The sequence below is a fragment of the Gobius niger genome (genome assembly GCF_951799975.1).
Source record: "Gobius niger genome assembly, chromosome: 1".
Classification (NCBI taxonomy): Eukaryota; Metazoa; Chordata; class Actinopteri; order Gobiiformes; family Gobiidae; genus Gobius; species Gobius niger.
In genome coordinates, this window is record NC_136852.1 from 53,261,131 (window position 1) to 53,262,269 (window position 1,139).

The window sequence follows — 1,139 nt, forward strand, 5'->3', positions numbered from 1 at the left end:
AATCTCAACTCAATCAGCACAGTCTAGTTGACTGTAACTGAAAAATCTCTCGTACCATAGAAAACTCCTGGATGACTGGGAGCCTATACGCACTTATTAAAGGGCCATCTCACCGACCTAGAGACTAGATGGAGACTCCAGTTTAATCAACAGATTTTATTTCAGCGGAGACTGCACAAGACCTTTTCAAGTCTCCATGCAGTCTTGGAGACATTGCAGGGACGTCACAGGTTGAGGACAACAAACGGTGTTCGCAACGTTGCCACAACTGCTTGAGACCGTGCGGAGACCTCGCGAAGACTTGAAAATGTCTCAGGTGAAAACTTGAAAAAGTTTGTTTTCTCTGAGCCTACCTGGAGACTCGCCTTATCTCCAGGGACGTCTCGGAGACATCTCCGTGACCAGCGGTAACTCGAGTCTCCAACTAGTCTCCCAGCCGGTGATATTGGCCTTTTGGACATTACCAGTCCACATATTGACATACTGTAATCAAAGTTGAAGGTGCAATAGAAATAAATGTTAGTTTATGGATCTGCAACCTTTTTGTTCCAAAGAAACCTAAAATAGTAAATTTGTATGTAAAGAGAAAAACATTGTTTTTACTCTGGATGTGTCTAAACCAGGGATAAATTCTTCCTCCACATGAGACCCTGGCTGACCTAAAGCCTGACAAATCTAGAGCAAATCAGGACTTTCCCAGATCACCTTTCACTTTCATTCAGCCAAAGAGCTGCCTGATGTAGTTGAGTTATTGAAAGAAATAATGCTGACGAGTCCACTACTAAAAGTACTAAAACTAGTTGCAGCCCAACAATTGAGTTCTCTCAAGGGGAATTAGCCATGCCATTAACATCCTTTTGCTGAGGATGGCCATTTACTATACTTTACCGCACAATTAGCACAACTCCTCATCTCACTGGCCTTATTTATGAGTGTGTGTGTGTGTGTGTGTGACCTGCAGATGGTGTGTTTGTGCATATGGACAAAGTTTGATGATGAGTAGCACTTAGCTCTTGTCTTGGAGTGAATAGCATCAAAGCTGTTTTATCTTCTGAGCCATTTTATGTTTTCAAAGCCAGCAATAAAAGCGGGCGACAGCAATACTGCATCTCTCAGACACTTGTGTTAACATGTTGTAC